The sequence below is a fragment of the Harpia harpyja genome, chromosome 1 (genome assembly GCF_026419915.1).
Source record: "Harpia harpyja isolate bHarHar1 chromosome 1, bHarHar1 primary haplotype, whole genome shotgun sequence".
NCBI classification, from domain to species: Eukaryota; Metazoa; Chordata; class Aves; order Accipitriformes; family Accipitridae; genus Harpia; species Harpia harpyja.
In genome coordinates, this window is record NC_068940.1 from 67184050 (window position 1) to 67207613 (window position 23564).

Here is a 23564-nt window from a genome sequence, read left to right on the forward strand (position 1 = left end):
GTAACATGTAACAGTTGAGATATTTTCAGTTGTTCTCAGCCAGACGGAGAATTAGAATCTAGCTGTAGTCTGTTTCTTGAATGCAATACTATGCTTCACTGTTTTTTTGGCAGCAGCATGTTAAAATTCTTCTTATTAGACTGACAAAGAAACCTGATAGAATTTTCAACACAATCATACTTCCTGTCATGAAATGTAATAATATTTAATGATTTATTTGTATTTCTGTATGCAACAAAATCTTTGACCACTGTATTGCACTAACCTTCTATGCTTAAATTACCATTAAATGATTTACTCTGTATTTCATTCTGAAGGTTTACTTTAATGAAAACTGAGCATGCTTGTTGAGTAAACCCCAAAGTTTGGCAAATGGATTTATACTTTCCTTAGTACAGTAGCTATTTGCATCAGATTAAAATTTGACTCTGTACGGAAGCACTTCAACAGTCAGTTTTGTGTGTTGTGACAGTTAATGTGTAAATCTATGCTATGTATACACAGGATAACATTTTTTAAAAATTAATACCATACCATCATCATTGTTATAATTTTCCCAAAATAATCATAAAATTTTCTCATAAAATTTGCTATGAACAATGCAGAATGGGTAATGAATATAAATTAACCTTAGAGAATAATCCTTTTAGAGGGCAAGTAATGCAGTTTAGAATTGTATCTGATGGACTGATGGATGATAACTCATGCAGGATATGTATGTGTTAAGAAGAATGAACCTGATGATAAATGTTAATAGTCATTAAAGGATTACTGGATGCTACATCTCTGAACTTTTTAATCATGCTGCTCATCAGCAACAAATGTAATCTCCTTTAATATTTTTGTTGTCTGGTGTATTATGCATGCTTGTTGTCTTTTCCTTTGTCCCTCAGCACACACTTAAACTTCTCTTCTGGGATATAAGGAATACAGTAATGACTTAGGAAAAATGCTGGTAACTCAGCTGCAACAATTCTGTAGGATTTATCTTCCTTTTTTTTTTTTTTTTTTTTTATTTTTTTTAAGAGGGTAAGAACAACAACTGTTCTCTGCCTGGTAGACTAGTAGTTCAAGATCTATAAAGCAATTCTTAGTGAAATGTATACAGATAGTGTGGTTTTTTTAAATGCCAAGTTTAATTGTTTTTTTTCCAGACAGTTACTAGTATAGTCTTTGACATTTTGAAATATTCAAGCAGAGGTAACTGTTGATAGATATAACTCAGCACTATTTCATATTTATAGAAATCACATTACCTCTAGCCATACTTGTCAGCAGCTCTGCTCTTTTGATTCCCAGTTGCCCAAGAACTGTAGCTTGAAGCATTGTCAGTATGTGATATCATTAATCAAGAAACCAGTTATACTCTCTTTTATTTTTATTTGCATGCACATGACTACAAATTACCAGTCACAGTTATTCAGCCCTCAGAAGACTGTAGACACTACCTGATGGTTTACCTGTATTCTATTTGTGTTGTTTTAATAAGACAGAGACATGATTGACTGGAAGCTAGCATAGATCATAGCCTAAAAATGGCCCTTATTCATAAGAAGTAGTATAGGGAAGTAAAGCTCATTTCTTAGAGAAGCATTTGGCTCTCAGATGGAATTTATTATAATTTTGTAAGATGCAGTTCTTTATTTTTTTGTCCAGAAAGTATGCCTTTTCCCATAGTTGACCTTACTCGTATTTTTGTTACCTATAATAGGTCAGTAATGATTTGGAAAAGAGAGCTTCTTGACAAATGTGAAAGTCTGCTCAGTCGTGGTGCAGGAGCAGTTACAGTTTGCTGACCAAATTCTGTCAGATAACTCCAAGATCTTGTTCCCTGGCATAATAATCAGAACATCTCTGGATAGCATGTGTGAGCAAACATACATAGAAGCAACACGTGAACACATTTTTTGAAATTTAATATGATTAATCTGTTGCCTTCCTTATGAAATGTGCATTAGGGCTGTCACAGCTATTGACTTTTTTTAATATTATTATTTCCTTCCATTCCGTGCATTGATTTATCTTCATTAAAAGTTTTATCCCATGGTAAGCATGGAATAAAATTATTGCATCACTGAAGTCAATATCAACATTTAGCACCTGAATAGAGTCAGTTTATCACCATATTATCTTTATGCAGTACTCCAACTGCAGTGTGGAAGGCAGAGGAAGAAGGGAGAATTGCTACAGTGATCCAAGCTTGAAGTTTTGGAGCCATACCCTATAGAAGTGGGCAGTGACATAGAGGTGCTTATACTCAAAAAGAATTCAGCATAATTCTGATTCACTCCATCTTCCTCTACCTTTCAAATATTTTGGAAAGCATTTAACTTAAAAAATGCAATGTAGTACCTTGAGAATGCCATTTGTAAACTAATAAATATGATAGGTGTATTTCTGCTGCTGCAAGCAATTATGTGGGCTTTTCTTTTTTCCTTTTAAAGGTCCTTGCTACATGCAGTTTTTTATAAGACATTTTATAATTATAGAAAAAAATCTTTTGCATAGCCTTTCAGCAGAATATAACCTGTAATAATTTTTTATAGGGACTATTTTTAACAGTCTCCAAGGACTCTGATCAGCATTCTTTATTCACTCAAACTCCCATTGAGTTCAATAGGCGTTTTCATGATTAAAAGAACCAGTAAGGAATGGTGAATAGAGTTAGCTTATTCAAATGCAAGAAAATCTTTTAGGCTATATTTTCATAGGGGAATTAACAATCTAGTTATTACACACAGAAGAAGCCTAAGCTCTCATGTGGTATTTGGGTGCCAAAAAGATGGCATCTACTTTTTTAGAGCTATTTGTTATTTTGACAGTGTGGCTCCAGGCTACATTGCACTGGATAAACCCTTAATTTTACATAACAAATAATGAAATATTGCTGCTTCGCTGCCTCTCTTCACATGATTAAAAGAGATTAACTTTGCTTAACATCACTTTATATTAATTCCTGATGCTATACCTGCTTTTGAATCCTACTGTCGATTTTTGAAATATGTGTATGGGATTTTTCTTCTTCCTATAACACGGTCCTTGTTATAGCACAACGAACTAAGAGCTAGTCATTTTGTCATGTGGTATGACACATTTTAAGGGAAAGAATGATCAAGAAATTGTCAAGTAGCTTGGGGAAGAGTTCCTAATGTTCCTTGTGTTAATCAGGTGACTCCCATGGGGACAGGGGGTCCGGAGAGGACAGTTAGAGGGCCACAGAAACTCCCAGAAAGGGAATGAGGAAACCTGCATTTACCACAGTATGTCTTAAGAGAGAAGGCTGAACAATTTTGAACAATGACAGAGCAGTATGGGAGACTGAAGGATACTTTGTGGGCTGGGAAGCTTGCCTGAATCCTGGCAGACATTGAAGATGGGTTGTGGAGTCCATTAATAAAAAGGAAAAGCATGTAAGATTATAGCCCAAAGGAGGAGATGACATATGAGAAAAGCTTTCTAGAGATATGAAATGGGTCTCCCAGAGGTAAAAGGTGGCTCAAAAGGAGCTGGAGTGGAGCTAGGAATCCAAATACATTGGAGGAGAAAGAGTTTGGGTCCACTTTATAAAATCCCCAAGAAGATGTTTTGTACTGTGATTTGAAAATTCCTTGGTAAACCATAGCATCAGCTGAAGGCACAGAAGGCATCTGTGGGACCATCTGTGCCATTAGAGAATATTGCAGGGTACAAGGATGCAGATGGATTCCAGTTCTTTCTGCTCTCTAGGCTAACCAGAAGTGAGTTATCTTTAGTCTGAAAGTGGTGTGCCTATGTTTGTGTGTGCTGTCACCAACTAACTTTTTTGTGTCATGCCATGACAAATTGGCTACACAGGTTCTGGACTGGAGCTCTTTTGATACCAGCCAGGTTGGAGAAAAAGCAGCGGGGTAGTCCTTCCTTATATTATCCAGGACATCCCCAGAGCACGCCCCTGTGCAGTGTGATGTTTCTTTGAAACAACTGCAGACAAAACTGTCTAGATTGCTGAAGTATGCAAGAGAAGCAGTCTATTAGTGCTTTCAAAGGAGGTTCAATAAGCTTTTTTTACATAAGTGTTTAGATAAATTCTGTTTATGTAGAGAAGATATTATCAAATGAAAGTGGGATTTTCAATTTCATATCAACACTTATCTATTGTAGGAGGAAATCGTATTTGTCTTCTATTAAAGTAAGTGGTTCACAATTAAAACAGGGACTTTAAATTTTCAACTACAACATGAGCATGCTTAGATTTCAAATCTACTTCTATCAAGAGCTGTCTATCCATCTATTGGATACTCTTGCAAGAGCTGCCTTTCTTGACTTGCATGATTTAATTAGGGAATTGTCTTGTAAGGAAGAGAAGATGATAAATAGTGATCAGATGATTGCTCTGTTATAAGGAGACAATATGGGTTGCTGAAAGGTATGTAGATAGGATGCTGAGGAGGAATGCTAGTTAAGGGTACAATTTATTTGCATTGTTCAAAAACAAAATTTGCTAGGTTAAGAAAACTTGAAAAACAGAGTTTTTAATGAATGTGATAAGATTTGTTTTTCATTGCCTTTGGAGGTGTCAAATATATGAATGGAATTTTCTATATAAAGAGAAATTTCATCGAGGAATAAATTTTCCACACCATATGAGAGAGATACAGTGGAAGCCTCTATAATTAAAGGTATTACATCTGTGATGCTTGTTGAGTTGTACAGTATCAGTATTGAAAAGAGTTCTTTCAGATGTATTAATTTACTTTGAGGCCTTTTGCCCTGTTGTGATGAGAAGAGAATTCTGCAAAAAGTTAAATTACTCCAGCTTATTATTGGGATACTAACTTCATCTTTGAGAATAAGAAAGTTCTTTGTACAACTCCTTTTTATGTAACTTCAGCTCTTCCCAATAATGGCATAATCAGCTCTTGATTTTCACTGAGACTTCTGTTTCAGAGCTCCTCCTGGCCTCCTCCTAACAGTAGTTTAAGACAAAGAATGTTTATTGCTTTTATGAACAAGCCAATGCTTTCCAGGATTTATTTTGAAGTCCAGCTGGAGACTACTCTTTCTACGTATATTCTGCTTATCTCTTTCTGTTTCTCTATCCTTCTTTCTTGATGCTTCCTCAAACATTTATTCTCCAGCCAGTTGCTCCTGTCATCTTCTGCTTCCTCTAGAGCTGCATGTAAGAGCAGTTGCTGTTGCACATTCTCCTCCTGTACTGCCATGTGCTGTGGATAGCATAAATAACTTACATAGTTTATAGACTTAACATTTGAGATCAACCTCTTCTTATATTTGCTCTGCACATGACAGAAACAGTGCAAATAAAAATGGGAATGAAAAGGATTAATATGTGGTTCAGAAAAAGGAAATGCTAACCAGCACCAAAATCAAAGCTGAAATGCATCTGTCTCATGAACCTGAGTCCTTTACATGCGATGAAAAGATGATATATATGTGTGTGTGTGTATATCTCATGTAAAGTATATATATATCTCATAAGTTTTAGGTACGTACAAAACAGGAACAATTCCTGGCTAAGAGTAACTGTTCTCACATGGATAAAGTTCCATAGAGAACTTTTCTTTGTAGAAAACCAATACAGGTAGGTCTGACAGGTCCTGATAATTGGTTTCATGGGAACTGTTGAGAACTTTAATTCAAAGCAATATTATGTTGAGCTGCATTACAGCTCTAGCTGCATTCCCAGATCGACACTTCTCTCACAGGCTTACTTGAAAGATTTTAGCAAGGTGTTTATCTGTGATAAGTCTTTATTGCTCCTGATACAGGAGGCCCTTGGTGACCAGCCAGAGAATCTTTATCTAAGTCATTTGTCCTATTCAAGCGTCTTTCACAACTGCTCTGTTGAACTCAGCAGATTTATATTGTTCAGGCTTGATAAGTCGTTCATTGATAAGTTTTCTTTCTATGAAGAGAGAATGCAGTAGAATAGTATAATCTATGCTGCTTTTACTTATGCTGACTGAGCGTAATGCAACGTAATGCACCTATTTTTTTGTGATGTTTCCACAGGCTAGCCCTGAAGGGGTACATTTTACGGTCCATTTGGCATGCTTTGTATATCTGTTCATACTAGAACTGATATCCTTTTTATCAAAGTCCATCTTTCAAGTCATTATGTAGAGTTTTATTTTATGGTTTTTGTAAAGCAGAGAACTGGAATGGTATCCATTAACACAAAAGTCACTTCAGTCTCCCTGTCATTAGACTGACTTGGTTCAGCACCTCTTCGATGAAACAGCTGTATAAATCTTTAACCTCTGTAGAAGTACCCTTTAAATCAATAAGAACAAATGAAGAAGGATTAATGTGCTGGAATCACTTGAGAATGCTTCTGTTTGTGAGGTTGGCAAGTGTCTGTGACCAGTCAAGCAGTTAACAAACATCTGTGGCAATTCACGTCTTTAATATACATTTACTTGGTTTTAACTAGTCTCTCTTCATTGACTTTTCAACACAAAAAGAATAAATGTTTCACCTGCTCCATGAGGTAGCACAAATTTGTTGTATTATGGTAGGTTGGTCTTTTAAAAGCCAGGTAGCTGTACCTGATCTGAAAAAGTCTATAAGGTATGGGAGATGATCGAAATTACTAGCATTCTTATGGCTTACTTAGTTATTGCTGAGCTTTAGTAAATGGTGGTGCGCATGTTCTTGCTTAAACTGTACACTAAAATTTAGCATCTTAAATAGCATTTGTAAATTTGGACAAGGGTGAAAGGGGATTTTTTTGTATCTGCCACCTTAAGCACCTATCTTCCCATACAGCAGGATCTGGATTCCAGGTCAGCGTCAAGTACCTGAATCCTCTTACAGTTTACTTCTTGGCTTTAAACAGTGGCCTGTGCTAGGAAAGAATCACTTGGTTTCTGTCAAACAATTTCACTGTGTAAGATCCTTGGGGCTACAGAGGATAAGGCTGGTAAGTTGTAGGGAAGGCTGTTACCTTCTCACAGTTCTGGAATAGATAAAGCTCAAAAATATCATGCAGCTGTAACAAAGGAGACCAGAAGAATTTCTTTGGATGTTCTGATATTTCTTTTAAGTTTTTCTTTGAAGAATAAAACAGTCCCCTGAAAAACTTCTATGAGAACTTTCTTGGCTGGGAGAAGAGAAGGATGACCTTTTTATATGAGCAAGTGGTGGGCTCACTGGGGGTGGGAATGGCAGCTGGAGAATCTGCTCTGAAGAAAACTAAGACAGCAGCTAGCTTGCCATCAGGACAGGTTTCTGGCACTGTTACCACTCTTGAATGAATCTGGTTTTATTAGCTATTAGGTATATTAATTAACATTCATATATTCTTTGATCAAGCCATTTTCTTCTTGATATATCAGAAGTATTTTTACTACATAGACATCTTGTTATAGTCTCCTAGCAACAGAAACTCTTCTTGAGCTGACATTTGCTGTCTCAAGAGTTCTGTGTCCAAATTACTTTGAATAGCCTTAATTGTCCACAGAGTTTCTAAAATTTAATCAATCTCATCTTTTGTTAGTTTGCTTTTCTAACAAAAGCATCTAATTAAGTTATTTCCTGAGCCTTGGTTACAGCATCATCCCAAATGTGTGTATTTCAGGTCATGGCAGAAAAAAAAAATATTTCAACCCATTCTGCCTATATCTTGAATGGGATATGTTACTAAGATATATTGTTTCTCAAGCATCCTCAGAATCAGTGATCTTGAAGAAAACTTCTTCAGTTATTCTTTTAACTGATACAGAGGCTCTGCAGTCACTGTTAGTCAAAGCCATTGATCATCGTTAACAAAGTTTGTACCAGATGGTCTCACTGCCTGACATTTGGAAGTGGCAATGGAAGGAAAGTTGAAATGTCTGTTTGCACACCTCTGAAAACTCTCTGTGGTCGTAAGGGTGCTCTGCTTCACATCTAAAGAGATGGAAATAGAGGGAAAATGTGGGAGCAGAAAAGAAAAGTCACAAAGTGTTTATGCAAACCCAATGCATATCAGTGGAGAATGGCAACAGTTACTCATCCAGATCATAAATGGGGAGACCTCTGGGTATATTGCATCAAGTGGTCCGCTAAATACTCTGCAGACATATTGCCAGCTTTATTGCTCTGAGACTTGCTCCCACATACCTGCCTGGGATTACCTGAAAGTGTTGGCATCATCATTAATGTGTATGCAGCAAGTACACTGTAGGAGTCGGTCAGAAAATCAGCATTGTCTCAACACTGTCATCAGGAGCATGAACAGTATGTTTCCTGACAACGGCCTGTTTGGAGCGCAGTGGCCGATCCCAAGAACGGAACGCGCGGTACAAGGCTCCTGGAAGGTACCTGGCTAGAGCCATTAGACTGTCAAAAAGGATGGATTGCAACTGTTGCCATAACATCGATGAAGAAATCATGAACTTCAGATGAACTTTCTTTCATTATAATACCAAAACACACCTCCTGGTCGAAGGCTACCTGCCTCCAAGACTTACCACGCCTCGGACACTGACCCTGCGCCTGCGTGATAGCCTCACTCGAGAAGGGCGGAGACTCCTGAGGCAGAGGTGGAGCAAGGTGTGTTACTAAGCATAAAAGATGACTTCTGAACAACGGAAGTTTGAAGCTTCCCCACCAAGGACCACGACGATCGACGACGCAGCATTAGCTGGACCCGGGACCGTTAGGACGTCTTGAGATCAGTGGTGGTAGCTATAACTTCTCTTTCTCCTCTCTCTAAACTTAACTTTACTCTTTTCTCCTTTCTTTCACCCATCTCTAACTATCGCGTGCCTCTTCACAGGCAATACAATAAAGTTTTACTGTGTGATTATTGCTATCCCCTTTGGTGTTGGTCACCTTAATTTTGCACTTTCAAGATAATAGCAAACGAACCATCACGAGTCCACCGAGTGGACCATGACATACACATACAGTATATACAACAGAGTTGTCCTGCACCCTAAGGTCCTAGTCATGTGTGCTGTGATCATGTCCAAGACTGTCATGCAGTAGCCAGATTGCAGCATCAGTTTTTCAAGGATACCTGATGTTTGGAAATTATGGACAAATGTGTATTTTCAAAGTATTCTAGGGTCAGTATTTCAGGAAGAAAAGAGCTTGAGTATAGGAAAATGTAGATGCATGCTGGCCATTGGACAGAACATCCTCATGCTGATCTCTGAGTTCACCTCAATTCATTGTGATCAGTGCAGCCATTGAATGGCTGAACTTGTACTTACGTTGCTTGTTTCTGTCTGGCCTCTAACGGTCTTTTTGCAGTTGTAAACCTTCAATTATTTCTACAAGATTTCTGGTGTGCTTACCTCTGGAACTGCCTGTGTGTTACCGAGGAGTATGTACTCCCAAAGTGCAGACTCATTAGTTCCTGTCTATCACTTTATACACATATATAAACAAGAATTTAATGTAGTACTGGATACGAAGGGGTTGTACATCTGTAAATAGGTCCATAGGTTTTCATACATTTTGTTTACCATGGTGTAGACAGGACGGATATTTTCCCCATCCCTTGTTAAATTTCTAACTCCTCAATAAACAACAAATCATTCAATTCCTGGCTCTTGAAAATTTTATCAGGAAGCAGTTGCTGGCAGTAAATTATGTATTTCCTCCTCATGGATTTGTACAAACGGTACAGGTATTTTCAGGAAGGTGTGTGCATGTAATGCATGGATTAATATGACAGTATTGGTTTTTTTCTAGACATTCTACCTGCTTGATGTCTGGTTTGTCCTTATTTTTAATCCAAGTGCCATATGGTCTACTGCTTCCCTGGGATTCTGACACCACTTTGGGACTGCCTAGTCCTGGTTATAATCCATGCAGCTCAGTTTATTTTATTTTAAGACATACTGCAATCACAGTAACAGTCTCTTAGTTATATATGTTGCATAAATACCATTTCTTTATGTATGAAAATGCATGATGTTCTGCATGTAATAGGGTTGTGGTAATGTTTTGTGGCTTTCTGAATCAAAGTGTTTTGAAGTAAATTAGGAGCCAGCTATCTGTGCAGATGGGAACTTGGGAGCAACCTGGTTCTGGGAGACTCTACAGTTACTAGCTTGGGGACACTCCTCACAAGCCTTGCACTGGGTCACTACGGAAGCATGCAAAGGAGTAAGTAATTCTATAAGAAGCCAGATGGATATCCAGTACTAATATTGTAGATGATTTTGACGCTTTTTTTTGTGGAACAATTTCATTTTAACAAATTGGAATTTACTGATCATAAGAGATTTCTATTTTAGCATCCCTTGACTTTGCCGGTCATTCTCCTGAGACTACATCAACATGACGTTTTAATTTTTGGTTTTGGCTTTATGTGCTTTAAATCATTTAACATTTATTTCTGCCTTTGTAAGGGCTGATACTTTTTGCTGGTATCTCTTTGGGATAGAGTTAGAATCACATAGGGTTTAAGTGCAGTTACTGACATGTGGGAAAGCCTGCACAATTTATGTGTTCTTCTTAAGTCCTGCATTTTATAACCTTCTTGGAAGAAAAGGAGTAGAAATGGGCTGTTGCAGACCTTATTTCTCCATGGGAGAAAGTGTCAGGAAGGAAAGGAAATGAGTGAAGTTCGCACTCCTGTAGAGATCAGAAGCTCCAAGTTCTTGGCACGTTCTTCTGTAGTTCAGAAGGTGTAGTTCTGTGATGCTGAAACCAGAAAGCCCTGCTTAATAAATAAGTGTTTAATAAGAAGGTGGCTACTACAGATGAAAATGAAGTATTACAGCAGTTTGATCCATGAACCAACTCCCTCAGGCTTGCTCCTCACTCACAGCCTTTCATTTGTCATGGTTGCCTGCAGCACCTCATCTCTCAAAAGCTTCTTTCTCTCTGACCAAATGACTAATACACTGCTAATTCCTTTTGAGAGAATAGCCTTAGGTTCCATCCCCATACTTACCTAGGTCCTCTTAGGACAAACTGGATCCCTGACAACTGTTTCAAATGTGTACAGGAGACTTACAGGTCATGCCTGTAGTACATAAGAGAGTAGTCCATGCTTCTGAAGCCAAATTCCTTGCCTTTCCTGACTGTGGTGCCTTTATATTGTTAAATCATGGGGCTATGACCACAATATCCTCAAGACATGCCCAGTCATCATCAGACCTCCACTTGACGTATACCTCTTCAAAAATTCCTTGGCATAAGCAGGATGCTCAGTACTCATATACATGATTGCCCTGCAAAAATGCTAGACTCGCCTTGGAAAGGGCAACATTTGCTGCCACAGCAAGATCCAGAGTCTTCCCTGTTCCGAGGGTGATGAACAGAGAGCTGCACCACTGGATGAACTAATACATTATAGTACTTGTAGTCTTGTTGTGGATGTTCAATTTTCAGAGGCCCCATGATATAGCCTCTGGAACTCTTCCTCTGGCTTTACTGGCCAAAACCACACCTGCCTAGCTGAGATTAACATTTTCCAGTCTCTGTGTCTTATCTTTACCTGCACTACACATCTACATAAGCCCAACTGCATTTTGCCTCTTGGTAGGTGTAAAAAAAAATATATTATGCTTGCCTCTCCCGCTAGCCAGTACAGGCAGACTTAGTGACTTGTCTTTTTTGAGAAGGCATGAGTTTAGCCCAAAGCCAGTTGTCATGAATGTCCAAGCTTCTCAGCAGAAGAAAACCAAAGTGTCCTTACGATGGCTGGAAACCTTCCTGGTTTTCTGGATAGAGACACCGCTGTTAAAGCTGATTGGGTCAGGTCTCAGGAATGATCTAACAGACTAGTGGGGACTGTATGCATTGAGAATCTCTTCAAATCTGATCCTCTCCACCTCAGAGACAGAGCTCTTCAGGTTAGAAGAATTTTTTCCCCTGAAAGTCCTGGGTTTTTTTTCTGAAGATAATGTTATGTATGCTCTCCAACAGTGTGAAAACATATTTCAATCTTTGTTTAAGGGGGGACAAACAAGCAAACACATCCTTAGCATAAACAGTTTAGGTAGCTTTCATCCTATTCTGCTTTCAGGTAAAATAGACTTCCATTCATTTCAAAATTGAAGGTTTTTCTACGTCCTCAGACATCATTTGTGTGACTATTTTGTGCCAGCATAAGTCTTGATTAAAAAAAAATCAAAAGAGGATGAAAAATAATACAAATATCACTTTATACTGAGAGATCTGCCATCATTTATGGTGCTTTATGCTGTCAATGACTTCGGTGATCTTTCACCTAATGGATTAGATCTGGGAATGACAGTGTCTACTCAAGTTTAAAAAAATCAGAAAAACACCTCAAGCTTGTAACACAAACAAGTCTTTAGTATTATGTCAAATAGATTCATAGGTCAACTCAATTGCAGTGGCACAATGGAACAAGTAAATACCTGTAGTATCTTTTTGTATTGGCTTTGTGTGGCAAGGTTTTGGTAGCGGGGGGGGGCAGTTACAGCGGTGGCTTTTGTAAGAAGCTGCTGGAAGCTTCCCCTGTGTTCGAGAGAGCCCATACCAGCCGGCTCTAAGACAGACCCGCCGCCGGCCAAGGCCGAGCCAATCAGCGACAGTGGTAACACCTCTGTGATAACATTTTTAAGAATGAAAAAAAGTTGCAGGACACATAGAAAACGGCAGCCGGAGAGAGGAGTGAGAACATGTAAGAGAAACAACCCTGCGGACACCAAGGTCAGTGAAGAAGGAGGGGGAGGAGATGCTCCAGGCGCCAGAGCAGAGATTCCCCTGCAGCCCGTGGTGAAGACCATGGTGAGGCAGGCTGTCCCCCTGCAGTCCATGGAGGTCCACGGTGGAGCAGATATCCACCTGCAGCCCGTGGAGGACCCCATGCCGGAGCAGGTGGGTTCCCGAAGGAGGCTGTGACCCAGTGGGAACCCCGCGCTGGAGCAGGCTCCTGGCAGGACCTGCGGATCTGTGGAGAGAGGAGCCCACGCTGGAGCAAGTTTTCTGGCAGGACTTGTGACCCCGTGGGGGGCCCACGCTGGAGCAGTCTGTGCCTGAAGGACTGCACACCGTGGAAAGGACCCATGCTGGAGCAGTTCATGAAGAACTGCAGCCCGTGGGAAGGACCCACGTTGGAGAAGTTCGTGGAGGACTGTGTCCCATGGGTGGGACCCCACGCTGGAGCAGGGGAAGTGTGTGATGAGTCCTCCCCCTGAGGAGGATGAAGCGGCAGAAAATAACATGTGATGAACTGACCATAAACCCCATCCCCGTCCCCCTGTGCCGCTGGGGGTTGGTAGAGAATCCGGGAGTGAAGTTGTGCCCGGGAAGAAGGGAGGGGTGGAGGGAAGGTGTTCTGAGATTTGGTTTTATTTCTCATTACCCTACTCTGGTTGATTTGTAATAAATTGAGTTAATTTTCCCCAAACTGAGTCTGTTTTGCCCGTGACGGTAATTGGTGAGTGATCTCTCCTGTCCTTATCTCGACCCACAAGCTCTTTGTTATATTTTCTCTCCCCTGTCCAGCTGAGAAGGAGGGGGAGTGATAGAACAGCTTTGGTGGGCACATGGCGTCCAGCCAGGGTTAACCCATCACACTTTTGAATATCAAACAGCACCAAAATGGAGAATATTAAGAACCGGTGACAGGAGACTGTAATTGAAGATGTTCTACATCATAGATACTTGATGCATCTTGATTTTTCTAAAGTCTTTAACTCCAATTTTTGTCATCATTAATATACATACTACATTGTATTTTGAGGACTAGTTTTTCAATGTAAAGTCATGTGAAACATACCAAAGCCAATAGTCTAGTGTATCAGGGCAGGTGAAAAATATTTGAGGTCTCACAAAACATTTTTAGTTACATTACTTGCAAGATACATGAATGTCCTTAGCTTCTGCTATGCACAGGGGTCAACATGTGGCTTCCCTCAGTAATTCTCCAGATGCTCCTAACATTTAGAATTTATTAAATCTTCATCTCTGGGGTTGATAGGTTTCTTTTTTTGTATTAATTACAGAGAATCCAGCAATACTAATTTGACCATTTTTCATATGGAAAAATGATCTTTATATTATAAAACTTTAAGGTCCGTGCCTGTAGAAGTATGAGAAAAGACACAAATGGTGCTTCTATAAATTCAGGAAAAAACAGTTACCGAAGTATTGACTTGTATTTAGATACTTATTTTTCCATTTTGCTGTAGAAAATAAATTAGATTGGGTTCTGATCCAGATGTGTGTTTTCTTTCTGTCTTTCTTTCTGAAGGTACACTGTATATCTTGAGTTATCCTAAGACTAGGAATTCACAAAGGGCTCTTATCATCTATGTGAGGAATAATAATGTAGTCTGAGGAGAACTCTCGTTATACCCTTGCAAAGATTAGTAATTAATTTATTGAAAGATAATCTTTCTCTTGGAAATGAAGCCGTGACAAACTTATCTGATGAAATCACCCATAAGTTCCTGAAATATATGGTTATCTCTTTGTGCGTGACTTCTGTTTTTGCCATGATACCTTATTTACTTTTGAAGCCACAGAAAGAAAGAAAAAAAACCAAATTTATTTGACTTTTTTTCGAGAAGCCTAGTCTTTTTTATTATGGATACAGCTTTAAAATATGTTTTTCTGTCTCTTTTTTTCCATGCATAGTGATAATACATCTTAGCAGTTTAAGTGTTGTTTTGGCCACAAGTATCTTCCTGTTGTTCAGTTCCAAACAGAACACTTGGCTTTATATACCTGATCTGTTATTTACACCAGAAACTAGCTGTGAGATGGTGCTGTCAATCTGAACCTGCCTTTAGAAGTCATGGGATTCAGTCAAATCCATGATTAGTAACTGACTCTCTTTTTAAGTACTCACCCTAATTACTATTTGCAGTTGATATAGATTACAGATAACAATGAACTCTTAGATCATTATTTAATTATTGTTGATCTTTCTAATGATAATGGACCATACAATAAAGTGATTTAAGGCATGGCAGTTTAATACTACTGATAATAACTAGAATCATCATTTCAGGTAATTTAAAACAGGCTTGACAATTGCAAATAGTATTTGTGATGTTGCTTTTTATATTAAAGTTGATTATAATTAATTTTCTGTGATGTGTTTAGAAGCACTGCTTTAAGCTAGAGTTTTAAGAACTCTAGCTTAAAGATACAAATCAGAACTCCCCCTCATCCAATATTTAAAAATTAAGGTTCTAATCCAGCAAAGATATAAAATGAGCAGTAACTATTACTTTTGTGAGTAATCCCACTTGTTTCAACAGGATGTTTCTTATAAATAAGCATATGTGTTTAAAATAAGCCCATATATAAGGCATGTATCCCTATATAGCATGTGGGGTAAAGTAATATTTGAATCACTCTCAGTGATAAACTCTCCTAATGTTAATTGTGAGACATTATTTGGAATTCTTGAAAGCATGGACAGAATTGTGACTGTACACAAAGCATTTTAAAAAATAGTGTCACTGTTTGGTTTCTGAGTGATGCAGGAGCTCACATGCCTTAAATCTTAATTTTGATAAATTGTTTTACTTAGGCTGTTAGAAGATTTTTTACTTTGGTTGGGGGGGAAGTTAATCTGTTCAGTGTGGCAGAATGTGGTATTGGTTTAAACTCTTCATAGTGTGCTTAAAAGGCATATTTTTATTCCTGAAGTAAATTCTCACGCAAACACCAAAGAGTGTGACTGGTTTTGATTGATTCAGGCTTGGCACAGTCAGGGAAGCAGTAAAATGTCTTATGAAATATACCTTCTTCACAGAGTTGTTGACTGCATTCTGTGGTGCAAATTATAAAACTGTGGAAAGCAGTGACATACTTTGTTCATTTAGGACATGACATTATCAGATGCTGTTGATGAAAAGTAGCAGCCCTGATATCCTTCTTTTCACAATACTGTAATTGATTATCAACTTGCCAAAACATGGGTAAGGCTGCTCTGAATAAGTAAAATATCACTATCTTCTGAATAAAATATTTAAAAATTGAAATCCCCTTTTTGTAGCTACAGTAAGGACACTCAGACCTGGAACAGCTGTGATTTTTTTTCTTTGAAAGTGAATCACTGATTCTTATATCACTTTTTGAGTTGATCTGCTTATGTGGCCCTTTATATTAAGATCATGGCTTTCAGCTTGTAGATATTATCCTATTACTCTATTTGAGAAAAAAGGTAAAAACCTGTAAATCTTAAAAATGCCAAGGACCAGTCATAATTAAAGTTACAGAAGCTTAGGAAAATCCTCCCAAGAAACAGACGGGTGGTGTTTTTTTGTTTTGGTTTGGTTTTTGTTTCAAATCTGTAGTTTCTTCTCTTGACTAGAAGAGCTCTGTTCAAACTTACTATGAAGAATGCCATGCCATCAAATCTTCGGTTTCTCTGGAACATGACATGAAGTGTGGACATTTCCCTGTATCTTTTCATGAATGCATGTCGAGTCAATCACTTTGTTATTTCCTCTACTATAAAAGTATCATTGTAATTCATAATGAAGATTATACTGGTGGAACTGTTTGTACAGTTCTTGTACCTCTGAATTTCACATCTTTAAAAAAATTAATTCACGTAAAACTTCATGTCAACTTTATGAAACTGATCAACATTTGTGGAAGAAAAAATATTTCTAGTTCAGAGGAGGTTTTGTTAAAAAAAAAAATAGATTCTCAAAATCAAACTTCTTTACTGTGTTTTGTAAAATAGGATTTTATTGGTGCCTTAGCACTCCTAGTATTTATATCTGTAGAAACATTCTTCATGAGAGTATCACCAAAAAAGGTCAGTTTATGTACTAGAAAATTGTCTGTCTTTTAATGGAAAAAAATGCATTGTGCTTCCATATTTTTATTTCATATTTGACATATGTGGTTAATATTTCTGTTGTTATTAATGGTAGGTATATATTTTGCCAATGAAATAAAAGTGTTCCTTTTACTCTTGTGATAACATAAAAAACTTAAATAACTTTTCAAATTTGAAAGCATATGATTTGCTTTAATTTGGTTCCCTGAATTTTGTGTTCTGCTGGTTAAGCAACAGACCTACAATTATCTGACAGAGGCTGCCTTCTTGACATTTTCCAGCTTATTTTTTATCCTCAAGTAGGGCTGTGTATTTTGCATAAGCTTTAGATAATCATGTAAACTAGTTGCATCACTGAAGTATTTTTATTTCAAATTCAAATACATTGAGGATTGCATACATGAGCTTAAAATAGTTTTTGCACATCTTCTCATCTAATGTCTATCTTCATCTGATTTAAATTGTTCTTGAATCTCTTTCCCTCATCTTCCCTATCAAGGCAAAATCTATTTAAATTTAAATATACAAAATTATGTGAGCCACTTAGAATACATCTGCAGGAATTTAAGTATTGATATAGTGTATGATATTTAACCATACTTTCTTTTCTTACCTTTACCATACATACTGCATCCTCACTCCCATGTTACGTTCAGCATTAGGTGGAAATATTGTGAACAGTTCTGCTAGGGCAAAGCAATGGGGCTCTTCCAAACAGTTACTTATTTAACTGTTTAAGTGTTTAATAACACTTATTATTGTAATGTTGAGAGGTTTGATGTCCTTGGTGATTAGAGCTTCTGGTACAGTTTTGTCTGAAAATGACAAGTGCACTCTAAAATGACTTACAATCCTTCCTAAGGGTTAATGTTAACCACTAGTGAATAACCCTTTTTCTTAAGATCCTGGTGAACAGCAAAACTGCTCTCAGTTTTCTTATAGGACCGAAATACAGATTTACTGAACTGTCAGGTACAATAAATGCTAGCTGTAGATCATACTTAATTCATCTCAGGCCAAAGCATTTGACGTATAATATAGTGCCATAGGTTGTGCATGCACAGAACATTTTACAGACGAGTATTTGTCTCTCTCCTTCAGCTGTCAGCCCAGATACATCATCATATATCATTATCACTTCTAGCAATGGCACTGGAATGTCTTGAGAAGCAGTATACTTACTGTGAACATATAAATATAATACATGGTAGTTACCTCCCTATGGAGTGTTCCAAAGGCATAGCCACCTCATTTAAGGATTAAAATAGCTTACTTCCTTCTTAAATCATAAATAATCCAAGTTTGTATTGGTGCTTAGCTTGTTCAACCCATGTACTTTCCCTGTTGTGAGAGTACAAAGATGTCCTTACACTGCATTGAGAGCTTAAGGTATCCTTTGCACGTAAATATCCTTTAGAAAAGGCAATGCTAAATTAGCAATAGGGGAAACGTACCCAGGGAATTTAAATTCTCAGATTAGGTCAATTTCATATCTTGCAAGCTGAGGAAAAGAAAAAAAAAAAAAACAGTATTTTCTGGTTTTCTAAATTGCACACTTCTTAATTTTCTGTAAGAGTACCAGGCACTGAAACCCAGGTTTTGGAAGGTATTTGGATTCCCAAAGATCCAAACAGCTACCTTTAGGTTACAAAGGACACCTAGCTGCTTTAACAGGTACAGAAGAACGAGTTGCCTTTCAGTTTCTGTTAGGCATCTAATTTAGCTCCTTTTGTTAATTACGCAAATCATTTGTCTGCATTTTGGAGCACCTATTAAAATTAAAATGCATTTTTTAAATTTTGCTTTCAGCACCTATTAAAATTAAAATGCATTTTTAAAATTTTGCTTTCAATCTCCCAATATGAAACCCCTGTCTGACCTGCTAATATGTCCGAAAATCTGGTCCCTGTTACAGTCATTGAACTGTCAGGAAAATTGTATTCCATTTGCTGCAGACTCTTAAGTGTACTCCAGCATACTCGGAGTGTGGTGTTCTCTGCATTTGAGCTGTCTTTGTGCATATGGAGGTTTGAATGAATTTTATGATTTTGAAACGATCAGTGCTAATTGTTGATACTGCAGGAGAAAGATTTTTGTAGAGCAGATAAAGCTGTCACTAGAGGTGTGAACTATTCCGTACTCATCTCTTAATTGTTCCCAGTTACTGCTAGCTACAGGGGGTTGTGTGATTTGGTTTAGAGATAATGTGGTTGCTTGTCCAATGGATACCTAAATAAAAACCATCAAATTAATTTCCTATGAAATACTGAGCAGTGGTTAAATAGCAAAACTTTGTAATGCTAATAGTCTGTCCAACAGACTACTGTAATAGTAATTGTCATTAGTAACAAAATTACATGTAAAAATTTAGTCATATGAAATTCATGTATGTTATTTGTAGCTATTCAAATATTGATAAACGGCTGTAATCTTAATTCCTAGGTTTTTTCCATGACTGAATAAAACTTAAGTTGACAATCTGTGAACATTTTAGAAACCAGAAATTTTATAATTTCTAGTAAAAGATATGCTTATTTTTCCATAATATCCTTTATTATCCATATAAAAGTTCCTAAGGACTACGAGATCAGCTGAACAGGAGAGAATGAAGAGAGAAGTGCACCTTATTGGTGTGAAAATGTAGTTCCTTAGGTCTTTGTCTGTGTTTGTTCAGTGAAAGAATAAAGAATAGAACCAGTAAATTAGCTTTGCAAGTGTAGTTGGAAATAAAAGAAGAAAGAAGGTAAAGAAGAAATATTTGGCTTTTAAGATAGCATAGACATTACATATATTTTATATGCTTATATATAAGCATAGTAACTCTTAAAATATAATTTATTAGAAATCTAATTTCTCAGGGATTTTGTAAAAACTTTAATTGACCTTCTGAAAACTCAGAAGGATGAAATCTTTTCCCTGCTATGATGGTGGATTTTCACACCTGCATTAAATAATGCAAAGTAATTGTGCAGGCTCAGGAAAAAAATGAGTCAATTCTTTCAATTGTTCTCCTAAAATTATTTTTCTGATGTTGTAGTGCTCAGACTGACAAACTGATATAAATCCTGTTCTTCATCTGTTGATATTCCTGGGGGAAGTATGCCACATCTTTGCAAACAAAAGGGGGGAATAAACCTTTATAGAACTAAATGAAGTGAAAAGCACCAGAACGCATGTTACGCATAATAAACTGAAGATTTAGATATTTTATTTGTTTTGACCATTGAAAATTCATCTAATTGCCTTAAAGACTGAGTAAAGCTTGAGAATTTAGGGAAAAACAGTTTATTTGATGGAGCCTTGAAACAGAATCAGTAAAAATGAAGATCAAAGAAAATGCTGAGGCAATGTTTTAACAATAACATCTGTTTGTTAGGTTCTCTTCCCATAGATCTATTTCAGATCCAAGGAAGACGGGAAAGGAAAATAAATACAAGTTTTGGAAAAGGAAGCTGAACAACTCCATCTTTTCATTGAAATAATTTGAAACCCCAGCTCTGCAAAGACAAAGATAAGATAGGACTGTTAACCAGGTGTTAGCTCAAGCAGGCATCAGCAACTGTTGCACTTGCAAAGTGAAAGCAGTTAATCAGCTGTTATATGGAGATCTCTGCCCTCAGTTAGCTATTGAGTTACAAATCTGATTGATTGAAATAATTTTATTATAAATAAGTAATTTTAATTATAAATCCAAATCTGAATCAGCTAACCTTTTCGTGGAAGATAGTATCCTTGGGAGAAGGATATGTTTTCTGTACTATTTAACAGATATAAAGGTCAGAGATTAAAGCTCAGCTGAATGACATCTATGTGTCCATTTTTGAAAATAAAATTCAACTTTTTGCTTTGAAATCCCTGGCGCTCTCCTAATTCAAGTTTTTAAGCAGTATAAAAGGGAGACTAAAACTAAGATTAAATGTTTTAAGTGGTTGAAATAATACTCATGTTGGCCTACTTCGAAAGGCATTTTGGTGGCTTTACTTCATTTGGTCTTTGCCTGAATAAATGCAGCAGAGTAAACTGGTAAATAACAATCTAGTACAAACAATATCCAGCTGATCTCAGAACGCTAAGTAATGCTGCAAGGCAGCTGTACTGCAGATTGCAAGGAAATTAATCAAGAATAGGATGGAGAGCTTTATTTACTTTTCTGTGTGAGTTCTTGCTTATGGTGTGTATACCTGGCCTTACTGTTATTTTGCCATGGCCACCTTGTATTTCACTGAATCCTAATGTTTAGAGACAGAAAGTGTACTCATTTTAAGCTGTGAGAATTTCAGGACGGATGGATGAATAGAGAACATCACTGCCTTGCATTCTTTGAATACATCTGGTTAGCAAATACTAGCAGGATAGAAGGAACATGTGTTGCTTAGCTGGCCCTGTCTCTTGCCAGGAAACACATTAGACTGGCGTGGTCCGAGGATACATACATCCAGTGTTGCAGGAACGGTGAAGATCTCCATAGGTGTGAGATTCTCACTGATCGTGAAGGCAGCTATAGGAAGATTTAAAAGTCCTGCTGAAATCCTAAGCAGTTGTTGATCTCTGAAGCTGATGTATGTGGGACATGCAGAGTATGACTTCTGAATTCATCTTGCCAACACTGAGTGCATCCAGACTCTTATTTAACTAACTTAAGGTCAATTATTTTTCTGGATTTGAAGTAGGAAGAAGGCTCTGTCTGGATTGGTAGAAGAAAAAACATGGGTTAGATGGTGTAAGGCAAACTTTGTTCTAGGCTACTGCTGCCCTCCGCATCAGGGAGTCTCATTCCCTGACAAATTGCAAATGAAAATAAACAGAGAAACATGTCCCTGCAGGGAGTGAAGGATGAAGCCGGTGCTCCTACTGCCCAGTTCATTCCCTGCGTTTCCCCATCCTCTTAAACCTTTTTCCAAGGGTCAAATCAGCGCAGACGCAGTGCAGCCCCCATGCATCTGGGTGCCAGCGGCTGCCCAGCCTCATGCCGCAACACAGGCACGACCCACTGACCTACACTGATAGCACAAAGGTGGTGAAATTGCCCTCTCTACCCACTGACCTGTAAATTCATGCCCAAAGGTGAACAAGTCTTAGCAAGGGTGTACACAGAGGGTTAGCGAGAGACTAATGCCAACCTTCACTAGGCACATTAGATTACAAAGGAAAGATGTGTCAGGTCAGCTCAAGCCAGCTATTTCATAAGAGTGTGATTTGATTAAGGCTGGGCTATGGCTTAGCTAGATGGGGCAAAAGATGGTCTGGACAGTTTTGCCATTAATTTAAGCGGGAGCACAATCTTCTGCCAGCCTGTAATCTTTATCATTTATAGTTTGTGATTTCATTATTAAAGTGAGCTGCTTGCTGAAGCTCAGAGGCAGAAATTCTATCGATTATTATATAGCTAGTACTTTATCTTGGCTCCTTGTTTAAATATAAGCTTGTTTATTAGCTGTTAAGCAGCCATGCACTCAAGTATATAAATAGCATTAGGAAAAAATGCAATTTAACTTTTAAAAATCTAAATTCACTTCCTATGTGAAAATAAATTTGCTTTGAAGGTTGTTAGTATTCAGCAGATTAAGCTGTTTCATTTTTGTCAGGCTTTCACTTTACTACCTTTTTAACAGCAAGATAAAATATCCATTGAAAGTACAATCATAATGAAATGGCACAATATAAATAGATGACTTTCATCATAATGCACTGTTTTTAGAAATGTTCATAATTTAAACAATTATGTTCCTTTACTTCTTGCCAATTAAGCTTAGTCATCTAGGGACTGTGAATTTTAATGAGAAAGCTGAATGGTCTTTTGCAGATATGATCTGTTGGCAGGAACACAATCAAACAAGGAAAGGTTTAATGTCTTCTTTTCCCCTTATTTCTTTAAGTATCATAAAAAAGATAAGAGAAAACATTTAAGTGGCAGAAGAGACAAAACTGCCGTACAGAAAATGCTTTATAGCTTTATGTAGATTGAATATATTAAAAAATCTTTGCTTACTACTCCTTGAAATCAGTGTGATAGGCTTAAAAGATACAAGAGATGTTAAACATACCCATGAGAAAATTAAAATTAGAAGCAAACTGTAGCTGTTACACTCTGATTATTCAGACAGTTCTAATGAACATTTTCACAAAAAATTTGGATCTGGAATAATAAAAAAGAAAAAAAAACGAAATAGGAGTGACATAAGATACTTCAGATGGTAAACTGTGGTCCGTGCATCTACCTTTCAATGGACAAACCAGAACCCCCCTGGGGATTAGAATTAGATTAGCTAAATGCCTAACAGCTGTCTCACAGGCATGAGACTAGATAAAGCAACCAAGCTGTAAATCTGTGCAAACTGCATGAAAGGCTACATAATGCAAATTGATTAGTTTAGGACTTGCATTAATGTGGTTGTGAATAAAAATAACTCACCAACAAATCCTCTCCTAATTTTAACAGCTACTGAAGAGAAAAAACTTAACAGATGGATCTTATAAGGTGTGAGTCTACAATGAATTTACATTGTGATCAAAGAAAAAACCTGAATTACTAATTCCCGTGAAGTAAGAGTTCTAATCTCTGTACAGAAAGGCAAATATTTGAGGTTTTAACTTGGAATGATAGGCAGCTTTCATGGAATACCAATGCCCTTTGCATTTTATAAAATGAAAAATATGAACACCTATTGATTTACATTCAAGATGGAATATGTGATGTGGGACACCTAAGTAGATAGATCATAAACTATTGAAATGTAACCTATGGTAACTATTAGGACTGATCAGTTTTCTGCAGTTTCAAGATTATAACGTTTGAAATTAAGAATGGTAGAAGCATTTACTTAATTATTTGAATTTCTTA

General features: G+C 37.3%; 1 protein-coding gene across 3 annotated transcripts in view; it reads left to right on the plus strand.

Moving 5' to 3' along the window:
• The window catches only part of ZNF385D (zinc finger protein 385D), a 456703-nt gene that overhangs the window by 184024 nt on the left and 249115 nt on the right, over positions 1-23564 (plus strand). The window lies entirely within an intron of this gene.